This window comes from Microtus oregoni, unplaced genomic scaffold (assembly GCF_018167655.1).
Source record: "Microtus oregoni isolate MIOR12 unplaced genomic scaffold, Mior012 000006F_ref0000085, whole genome shotgun sequence".
Lineage (NCBI taxonomy): Eukaryota > Metazoa > Chordata > Mammalia > Rodentia > Cricetidae > Microtus > Microtus oregoni.
In genome coordinates, this window is record NW_024543065.1 from 30,931,602 (window position 1) to 30,942,672 (window position 11,071).

An 11,071-nucleotide genomic window follows, 5' to 3' on the forward strand; every position below is an offset into this window, starting at 1 on the left:
ATCACAACACCTAATGAGCACTCATTATAGCCGGGTAGGGCAAATGTGTGGTCTGATTGGTGGCCCTCAAAACAATTATGTCGACATCTCATAGCTTAAAGATAGGGCTCTGTGGTTTCGCAACCCTGCACCCCTAAAAAACAGAAAGAGATTTTCATACCCACCGCTGTTGCACGAATCTCTATGACTCCTTTCACGGATTTCCAAGGTCCCCACCTAGAGTGACTCCACACTGACACACCCTTCCCTTTTTTGTTTTGAGGTAGTAAGTTTCCTTTGCCCTCAAGGGAACGGGAAGGGGAAGAGGACTCCACAGATGCTGCTGTCTCTTTTCTTCTCTTTTCCTCTTTCATTCCCCTCTCTTTGGTGACACGGACGAGCAGGCCCAGTGGATTTGGAAAAGTCTCCCGAGTCACTCAACTTGTCATGGGGTGGAAAACAACACATGGACAACACGCCAGGGAAGAGGAAGTGTGGATGCCATGCAGCCCTGAGATGCAAGAGTCAGTGGAGGAGTTAATTAGCCAAGGCTTCAGTCTGATGGGGGATGGAGGTGGACACTCCTCAGCTTGAGTACAGTGCCCTGGAATCTGAGTGGCTATTGAAGTAGTCCACATTGCAAGTCACTGGCTCACCTCAAAGAGCTGGCCTCAACCCCATACCAAGGCCCACCTGGGTACCCGTGGCCTTGACCCATAGGGCAGAAAGCCACAAGCTGAGTCATCAGTCCCTCCTAAGCTGAGCCAAGAGCTACAGGGCAAGGCCACCCTGTTTTTCTTTGTTACCTTGACCAAAACACCCCAGAGAGCAGCGTGGTTGGACCAGAGTGCCACAGGCCGATTCTTCAATGACACTTTTTAACTTTAATACATCTTTATTAAGATGAGCAATAAGCTTTTAACTTGCTGGTGGTAGCAATGGACTCAGAGGTCACTCGGTTTACTTGAGGCATTTTACAGATGTGGAGAGGTGACATGTTTTGCTAAAGTCATCCAGCTGGCCAAACCAGTAGCAAACCGAGTGTCTTGGTCAGTTGCCCTCTAACATGCCCTGCTACAGTGCCTGCCCATCTCCTGACACCAATACTCCTCGGGACACCAGCTTATCCTCACTCTTTTTTCACAGGCCATTTTTTTTTAAAAAAACAAAATACTGTCTAGTGACAATGTCTGTAGGCATCCTTATGAAACAGTGGGCTGGTTTGAAATAAAAACCTCACACTATCTCAGCAAGAGATATTCCATATAATACTGGAAAACAGAAGTAAGTAGTTGTTCTGTTTGTGGATGAACATCTGTAGAAACTCCTGTCTATGAAGAGCTGTACAGAGAAAGACAGCTCCAACTAGCCACACCCGAGTCACCGCTGTCATAACCCACATTTTCATTGAAGACACGGACAGATTTGCCAGTGCTTGTATGCTACTCTAGCCTTGTCCCATTGGGGTCAGTACACTAAGTAGAATATGGAATTTTTCTACTGGACATCTGAACCTAAATACTATCATATTGTACACTGTTCATATTCACAAACCCTTTTGATACTGTAAAATTAAAATTGTAAAATTAAAAGCTATATAATCAAAACTGGGTATTAGTCTTTCAAAATAAATTTGGCTTCCCTTAGCAGATATTAATATAACTACTTTATTTAAAACTATCAGTGACAGGTATCAAATTATACGCTGCACTTTCCCCCCTGAAGCAGGTAATTTTTTGAGGTCAAGGTCCTGGCCTTGCTTGTACCTGACCCTTGACCTGGCCGACCCAATTCCTGAAGTGTAACAGGCAGGTAATAAATGTCCTTGGGAGAGGGGATGAGTAAACAGACAGCTTAGAAAGCTGATATTGCCTTTAGTTATTAGGATAACTAATAACTAAACCTAGACAAAATAAAATAAAATAATCTGAAGGGTCACATTCTCACATATCTAAGGAGAGGAATGAGAATTACAGGAAGGAGGACAGTAGAAAGGATTAGCTAAGCAGTTTCTCTTGGGGACAATGATCCCAAACACACTGCACTGGATCAGTTAGTTCTATGTTGTGGATCCTTCTTAAACCCTCTGATTTGGAAATACACAGTAACATAAAGGTTTCAGTATATATTGTAAAGTTTATCTCACTTCAAAGACCCAGGCTTTTTTGTTTGTTTGTTTTTATACTAAGGTTGAGCTTCTGAGATAGAGAAAATTTTGGTCTCAGTAAGTATGACATTAAATTACTCGAAAATATTTTTAGAATGGCTGGGAAGATGGCTCAGTGATTAACAACATTTGCTGTTCTTGCAAAAGAACCCATGCTGGGCTCCCAGTACCCACTAGGAAGTTCATAACCATCTGTAATTCCAGTTCCGGGGAATCTGATGCTTTCTTCTGACTGTGGTACATGTACACACATGCAAGCAAATCACAGAAAGTTAAAATACATACATCTTTTTTTTAAATGTATTTTTACACCCGGCAGTGGTAGCGCACGTCTTTATTCCCAGAACTCAGAAGGCAGAGGCAGGTGGATCTCTGTGAATTTAAAGCCAGCCTGGTCTACGGAGAGCTAGTTCTAGGACAGTCAGAACTACATAAAGAAACTCTGTCTTAAAAAAAAAATCAAAATAATAATCCTCATGTAGTAATAATAAAATAAAAATATTTTTAGAGCCAGGTCTGGTGACACACTCAGCTACTGAGGCAAAAATTCAAGGCTCTCCTAGACCAGGTAGCAAGACCCTGTCTCAGAAAAAACAAACAAACAAACAAAAAACTGAAAATTAAAAAGAAGGCTGGGGATTGTGACAGTGTTATAACACTTGACATAACACATATAACATATAATATATGTGTTACGTAACACATGTATGAGCCTCTAGGTTCAGTCCTCAGACATATAAAGGAAAAATCCCTATACACACTGTTGTTATTTTTTTACATTATCTAATGTCCAACCTTTCTGGGCTTCTTTCTATGTACAAGTGAAAAGGACCTAATAAGTTAACCTTAAGGGCTGTTTGTGAGGACAGTTAGTGATGGGTACCAACTTAGTGACTTCCACGGGAGAAGTCACTACGTTCAGAACGACCGCTGAGCACAGAGGCTGCATTTAGGGTTCATTTTTACTTTCTGTTTCTTCTACTGGAACCATGCCATTTTAAATGAATACTACGGAGGAAAAACAGACATGACTCATGAATCAGATGTTCTTTGGAACCCTAATCTCTTGCTTTCTTCGTTTATCTCACGAAGGAAACGAGCCAAAGAAGGAAAGACAAGGCGAGAGTGGACACAAAGTCACTCTAAGGAGTATGAGGCTAATTTCTCCAAAGTTCATCAAGCAAGCAGTGTGGGCAACTAGTTCAGGGCACTTTACCGGTCTGTGAGATGACTGGAGTGTGATTTGTAACCTGTTCCTGTGGCTTGTTTCCCTAGCATTTCTACTTGAGTGTCTCAGAGTAAGAAGCACGTTGTAAAAGCCGTCAAGCTTTGTTCTGTTCTGGGAGGGACTATGATCTACTGAAAAACAAGCTAACTTCATTCTGAGCCTTGAAGCTTAACAGTGTCATTTACAGTGTGACATAGTCACGCTCACGCTGTAAATAACCAGAAACATTCCAGAGTTCATGACTGTTGTGTAACAACAACACTTCAAGGGTGGCTGCAGGCACGAGGCACAGCACGCCCAGTGCGCGGTGAATGCGGAGTAACCACTCCCCTGGAATGTGGTCTTGCTCAAAGGTAGTCAGGCCTTCTCTCCTTCCCCACCAGCCAAGCGTGCTGGGGGTGGACAAGCCAGACTGGAGGCACAACTCTATTTTCAGGGCATGACAAACTGACGGCGCTGATTGGGGGAGAGTACTTACCTGCCTCCTGCTCTGGTTCTAGGGACAACGTGCAGGGAGAATTTGCTTAGTAGCAACTTAGAGAAGGAAATGCCACTACACAACCTGCTACCAAAGAGGGAAGGAGACTTCAACCAAGGGTTGACTAGAAAATTCTCCTCCCAATAAGCCTACAGCCACCAGGCTGAAGAAGAAGACATTCCATTCCACTGACAAGGAGGAGACAAGATGGCAACTCTAAATTACACGTGCAATAGCCCAAGAGGCTTATAAACATTTAAGGAGTTGATGGTTATTTTCATTCCTGGCTGGTGCGCTGGTGCAAATAACAACTCCAGAAACTGTTGGAGCCCAAGCAGGGTGCTGAGCACGTGGATTTGTGACTGGGATCTGCAGGGAATGATGGCTCTCCACAAGGAGTGAATCTGAACTGCTCCTCTGGCACGGTAGTTGGTGTGTGAGCTCAAAACAGGCCTTGGTATGGAAATCAAGCTTATAAACATAACTGAAGAAAAGCACTTGTGATCCCAGTAGTTGAGGGGGAGAGGAATGAGGACCAACGTTTCAGGTTTGCAAGATGAAAAAGATCTATTGCACAACAAAGTACGTATAGTTGACACCACTGTGCTGAACACTTACAAATGCTTAAGATGCTACATTTTCTATGTTTTTTTGTAACAATGGAGAGAAGCCATGTAGATCAGCTGGTGGAAGGCTTGTCTAACATGCCCTAACATGCCCTAACATGCCCATAGATGTAGCTCAGCTGGAAGAAGGTTTGACTAACATGTCGTAAGTTCAGGCTTTGATTCTCAGCACCACACAAACTGGGTGTGGCCATAGACACATGGAGTCCAAGATCACTCTTGGCTGCTTGGTGACAGGTTTGAGGACAGGCCAAGATACATGAGACTCTGTCTCAGAAGAAGAAAAGAGAGATGAGAGAGAAGACAGACAGGCAGACTTACAGACATGGCAGTACAAAGTTTATGCCCAACAGCCAAAACCTATAGGTACCTGTATTCCTACCTGTCTTTACCCTGCTGGGCCCCCATCAGTACCTGTGCTAAAGAGTCAAGCATAAACTATTCTTAGGCTACCCAGAAGTCATTGTGGCTACTCTATGGGCTTCTCACAACCACAGAGCTCTTGAAGTTAGTGTTCTTTGCTTTGTCTAATGATATATTTCTCCTCACCCCAAGATGCTGAGAGGTCGCGTGGACTCCCCCAAAGACACATTTGGCTGATTTGAGGCCTAAAACCTGCATAGGCCACAGTGGCAAGCTTTAGGCCCTCTCTGCTCCCCTCACCCCTATAAACCCTTCCCAGCCCTCAACACCCTCTCCCCCCATCAAAGGGACTTTCCCTCTCTAACCACCAGGGTCTCCAGTGGTGAACAGAGACGATGACAAAGGAGCTGATGTGGTTTCTGCACAGTTAGAGCACAGAAGAGACTTTCAAACAGCCCTTAGAAGGGAGAAACCCGAGCACGGAAGGAAGTCTGTGCACCTTCAACACAGGCTTTTCTCTTTTTCTTTTAAATCTTCCAGAAGGAGCTGTTTTGGAGAAGACCTTCAGCAGAGCTCAGGGTAGAGTCTATACTAGCAAGACCCACATCATCCCACCACTTTCACACTCCTCTCTCTGCTGTGAATCGAGTCAGCCCTGGATTTACAAACTCGTCCTTCCTTTTTTCCTTCCTCCTCTTTCTTCCCTCTCCTTCTCCTCCTTTCCTTCCCTCCCTACTTTTCTCCCTCCTTCTTCCCTTTCTTTTATTTCTTCCCAGGCAGCTTTTGAAAGAGCACATCATTCTTTAGGCTACAGATAAGTAATAATAGCTTTTGTTACTGCCTTCAGTTTGGAGGAAGGGTTGCAACAGTGTAGTCCAGCTGAGATGGGCTGGTCATAGAAGCTTTAGTCTGGGATCCATGTGTAGGTCAAAACCAGAGGAGACAAAACAATGTGAGACAATACGACTAGAAATCTTCTAGGGTTTCTGTTGGTTCTAAAACCTGTGTAACAGGGGGCCATGTGAATAGTCCTCAAAAAGCACCCAAAGGAGTTGCGCCTTTGGGGTTCCACTGCCTAAGAACAAAAGGTTGATCAAACTGTACCTTCTTAACTTTCTTCTCTGCCATATTTAAGGCAGGGAATAAACCACCTTAAATTCAGGAGCAACACAGGCTTTTTCTGTGCACTAGAAATAGGAATATGTTTGTTCATGTGTCTTCCTTCCTTTGTAGAGAGCATACAGGCTCCATGCCCTAAAGTAGAAGGAACCTTTAAAACCAGTTTTTCTAAACAGCCAATGCCCATCCAATACCTGCTACCCAGGATCTGAGGCATGGGTTAAATGGGCACCTCAGTTTCCTCTCTGCATACAGTCGATCTGAGGCTGGCGTAGATGCCTGATACCCACCCATCTGCAAAAGCAACAGAAACACAAACTCCTGGAGGCACCTTACAGAGGAACTGCCATCCCCAAGATGGTTGGAGGGGTGGGTTCAGACTACTAGCAGACCATGGCAGGCCATGGTTCTCCAAGACTTTCTTTCTCAAGTCTTTCTCCCTATCATGACTTACAAACAGTTAAAAGTCCAGGCCGTGTGACTGCTGGCCTAGTTTACTAGGAAAGCACTCACCGAGTACGCACAGGGCCTGGGCTCAATACCCAGTACAGAAGAAGAGCTAAGCATCTCACAAAACAACAGGCAGTAATCTGGTGCCCAACAGGCCTCCTGCCCGAGGAATAGCAGTAGCTCCTTTGTTTGCCCAGCTGCCATAGGAACAATGCCTAATCTGCTAACATATTGAGCATAGTCAGTTTCCAGGTCCAGCACGAAGCTGTTAAATGTCTTGGGCATCTTCCTGGACCTTTTCCCCATCTCTGGGCTGGATATACTTCAAGCCCAATCCCATCTACGTCCTTCATGGAAAGCCCCAGCAAGGAAAGCACATTGCCTTTAAGCTTCCTACTACCAAAGGCAAGAAACCTCCTACAGTCCAGTAGGTACCAAGGGTCCTATGGGGTATTCAGGTTAGCCTCATTGGCCAGTGGACAGAACTACATTCCCACAACGATCATTAAACGTGAAACAGGTGCATTAGGAGCAGACCATGCATTAGAAGTTCCTTGGATCATCCGGGCCAAATGTCCCCTGGGCCTAGCTTCCCTAGTGCCTAGGTCACTAGAGAGTCATATGCCTCCTTAAGCCTGTTCCTTTGATGAGGGTGTGCTCACAGAGGGAGGATGCTCACCAGTGAAGTGGACCGAAAACACATCCACACAGCTAAGCTTGGGGTGTGTGGCCACCTGCTTCCCATCACAGTGGGGAACTGTGGAGAATCCCACCGTGGGGAACTGGCTATGGTATCTGGTACTGGCCATTTTTCACAACACCGGGCCTGGCCAGTGTGTCCTTGAGCACTTCCTCTCATATCCCTAGTCATGCAGGCTCGCGGGAGGGCAGACTCACACTGGCAGAACCGGTCCACTTCCTGGTGCTCCCTGTGCTTACTTCCCCCAACTATGCAAAGGGGTGGAGGAGGGAATCTGGCTATGATTGGCATCTCTCTTGCTACACCTGAGCCCAGATGTGCTCAGGGAAGAGTCATCAGACCTGGACCTTGAGACACGGCCACCATGGCTTGGTTGGGATCACACCACCTGAAATGACTGAGTGGCAAAAGGCAGGAACAGGTCATGGCTTTGGTTCTGATGAACCCCCTCCCTCTGCTTCTTCGTTGTTCCCACTCTGCCTTCACCCCTTGGCTTGTCCCGTTGGGCGATGCTTGGCTCTCACCTCGCTGTCACGACAGCAGGTTGGAGAGGTGACCAGTCATAGTTTTGATGATCAGGGTGGTAGAGTGGCCCATACCGTCTGTGCTAGAGGCAATCACAGTGAAACCGAAGGAACAGTCAAGTAGAAAACAGTGTCCGCCCACAGGCAGTGCCGAGCCAAGCCTGCAGTGGAGGTTAGGGGCTAGGGCTGCTCAGGCCAGCCTCTCTGCCGCAGCTTGTGATTCAGTAATAACTGGAAGTTGCGATGGCTTCTTCACTCACTATTTTTCAACGGTTTATTCATAAGGCAATTTTTCACTTTTCACTTATTTTCAGCCCCTTTCACATCTATTTACTCACAGTTTCTGTCTTGGCTTAACCTTTTCCTACTCCTCCCTTTCTCAGCTCAGTTTTTTTCTTTATTCCCCCTTTCAAACTTTGAGCCGTTAAAATGATAGCAAGGCCTCTTGCTAACCGACATGGTTTCCTCTCAATGCCACCTTGGGATCTGCTTACTGTGTGCTAAGGTTCTGCCTCAGCTGTCGGGGTTTCTGTCTCCTGGTCCTTTTTTTGTGACAACAAACTTAAATCTTTCCCACTTGTCTTGTAAATATGACTTTGCTTTAAAGAAATTAAAAGAGGGGGGAAAAAAGACAAAGAAGAGAAAACCAAAACCAATTAAATTAGACAATTCTGGTACTGAAGTTTAGTAGGGGTCTGGCTTAAGCATAACCCATTATTTCTAAGAAGAACATGTAGGCTTCTTTCAGATAAGCTTATGAAAGGGCAGAGTTCTTACAAGTTGGCAGGACCCGTGAGCTTACTCTCTTTTTCCAGCAGAAGCCGAGGGAGTTGGCTCCACACCAGTTTGCCCCTCACTTCTGGGTCTCTGTCATTTCCTCTTTGACTTACGGCTGTCTACCGCAGCAACCAGACTTCAAAGTACAACAGGAAATAATGGAACCTTAGCATAGCAAAGGTGTAATCCTCCAGAGGGAGCTGGAAACCACCCAGGAATGGCTCCTCATTCTAAGGACCAGAGACAGAAGCCTAGGAAGGTTCTAGAATTTTCTCCGGAGGATGCTTCTGAGAATGGGCAGACCTTAGGACTAGAGCTATACTCCTTATTCTGGGTACACAGTACGCCCCAGGAGAGGAAAGACTCGAGCTCAGTTGGTACCCCGAATACATTCCTAGACTATGAACCCAAGACCCGTGGAAGAGTTAGGGGACCCTATTCTTGATCTTCAGCCCGTGGGTATCCCAGGACCTCTCTACCAAGTTACTTGCATTAAAACTGGGTGGAAAAGGTTTACAAAGGAGAAGATGCTGATGCCCCATCCTTCCTTTGCTTGTGTGAAAGGAAACTTGTATTTGGGGCTAGTGTGCTAAGAGGCTGGAGGACCCCTTCTTCCCTAGTAATTACTATTCCTGAACCTACTTGGTTGGTAGTGTCTCTAACAGCGCCAGGTGAACACACATCATTTCATCGCCCTTTTCAGTACTTGGGAATTGCAACGTGAAACATCTTGTTTTTAATTACATGAGGGTTTTTTTTTTTGTTTTTTTGTTTTTTTTTTTTTTGCACAGTATCATGGACTCTTCCTCAGAGACAGGCAAACTTTACTAGTGTTTAATTATACCTATTGCAGCTGGGCAGTAGCAGCACAAACCTTTCATCCCATTACTCCGGAGGCAGGGGCAGGCAAAACTCTGCGAGTTCAAGGCTAGCCTAGTCAACAAAGCGACTTCCAGAACAGCCAGGGCTATTCCACAGAGACAAATAGGCCTCAGGGACATTAAGGGAGCTCAAGTTCTCCACTAAAGCCTTGTAGGTGTCTTGGTTTAGGTCTATAGCTGTACACAGGATTGACAAGAGCGTGGGCTGTGGGCTTAGAAGGGTTTGCCTTGGCATCTTGAACTGAGCTTGTGTTTTCAAGCTAGATGACTTTTCCTGATGTCCTGCGCACAGGGAGACTCTGGCCCTGTTCTGGAAGAAGTCCAGTGTGTTGCCAAACTTAGGTTAGTCAGGTAGTTAGTTTCCTCAGTTTAAACCAGTGGTTCTCAACCTTTCTAATGCTGTGACTCTTTGATACAGTTCCTCATGTGGTGGTGACCCCCAGCCACAAGATTAATCCATCGCTGTGCCATAATTGTAATCTTGCCCCTATTATGAACCATAGTGTAAATGTCTGATCTGCGACCCCCCAGGTTGAGAACCGCTGGTTTGAACTCTGGCTGGGGGTGAATTTCTTTCGTTCCCCCCCCCCCCCCGTTCCTGTTCACAGTGGAGAACAGCTGGCTGTCATTACCCACAGGTGAATCCTTCTGATGCCTAAAGATGGGTGTTTTCCTACCATTTCATGAAAGTACATTTTGTAAGCACACTGAAGAATTCTTTTACCAAAATTGCCCCAGGGTGCTTATCTGTCACTTCCTCTTTCTTTCTCGATAGGGTAGAGGAAAACTAAGAGATGACTATGCCACCCTTGTGCTGAATAACACCTTCTGTCTTAAATACACAGGGAGGGAAATCTTCACATGACCACCTCTGACTCAGCACTTGGCAAGCCTGGAAGGGGCAAACAAGGAGAGGGACCTGTTAGTTTATAGTATTCTGAGAAGCTGAGCGATGCAGAGAATATTTGCATAAATCTGGTTAAAAATAACCTTCTAGAATCTTGCTGCAGTTCTCGTCTGAATCACACCGATTAGGACTGTATTGAAATTAAGATCCCTTCTCACCCGTTTAAGACGCTGTCAGCAGTATTTTGAACACTTGGACTCAGGGGCTCTGAGGCCTTGAAAGGGGTGTGATGTGAGGTTGCTCCATGGGCTCAGAAACTTTAACAGTCCTCACACAGCTGAAAGTGGATTTGAAGAACTAGCCAATGCTCGGAATGGTCTGGCTAAAGGTAATGAAATGGGCACGTTATGGGAAAAGCGCTCCCTGGTTCCCCAGGGAAAGGAAGCACCCACTGCCCAGTTTAGTGAGCGCGTTGTGGTTTTCCTCCTATTCTTCCCTTCTCCTAGTTGCCCCTTCTCTGTTCCAGCCTTCCTTTCTAGAGATATCTCCCTGGAGGCCTGGGTTAATGTTACAAATCCTCCAAGTGCCCACAATTACATCTCCCTCTGTTCTGGCCCTCTCTCATGATCTATTTGAAGATCTCCGGGTATCCGTGTGTGTATGTTTAGAGACAGGGTCTCACTGTATAGCCTTGATTGACCTGGAACTCCCTATGTAGACCAAGCTGGCTTTGAACTCAGAGATATCTGCCTGCCTCTGCCTCCCACTCCAGAATAAGAGAACACACACTCACAGTTACACAGAGGGAGAGAAAGGGGGTGGGAGAGAGAGGAGAGAGAGGAGAGAATAACTTTATTTATACCACTTCATGGACATGAATTGATTTCATTTCCCCCAAAGAAAAACCATCATGAAATAAACTCCTATGGTGC